Genomic DNA, 283 nt, shown 5'->3' with positions numbered 1-283 from the left:
TTCCTGTGGGTTATGCGTGGAGGGACGTCTTCACCGACTCGCCCCATTTTGATGTTAAACCTCTGCTTTTGCGCCCAGTTCCGTGGGGATGGGCTCTCCCTTGGTGTCCTTCCAGGACAACCTGCTCCTGGGGCTGTGCAGGGCTCAGGGAGGGCTGTGGGGCCAGGCACGGACATTCCACCACAGCAGGGACTGCAGGAACACTAAAAACCAGCTCAGAAAGTTAAAACTAAAAGGATGGCGCCTGGTGGGCACTCTTCCCGTTACTCCCTCCTCTCCCCAG

The 283-nt window shown here is 58.0% G+C and overlaps 1 protein-coding gene across 1 annotated transcript in view; it reads left to right on the top strand.

Annotated features, from left to right (window-relative positions):
• Positions 1 to 283, top strand: part of LOC104497359 (laminin subunit gamma-3-like) — a gene marked incomplete at its 5' end in the record, with an annotated part of 13157 nt that overhangs the window by 1183 nt on the left and 11691 nt on the right. The window lies entirely within an intron of this gene.

The sequence above is a fragment of the Buceros rhinoceros genome, unplaced genomic scaffold (genome assembly GCF_000710305.1).
Source record: "Buceros rhinoceros silvestris isolate BGI_N320 unplaced genomic scaffold, ASM71030v1 scaffold9867, whole genome shotgun sequence".
NCBI lineage: Eukaryota > Metazoa > Chordata > Aves > Bucerotiformes > Bucerotidae > Buceros > Buceros rhinoceros.
Note: the sequence above shows the minus strand (reverse complement) of the source record. Positions and strands in the feature narration are given on the sequence as shown.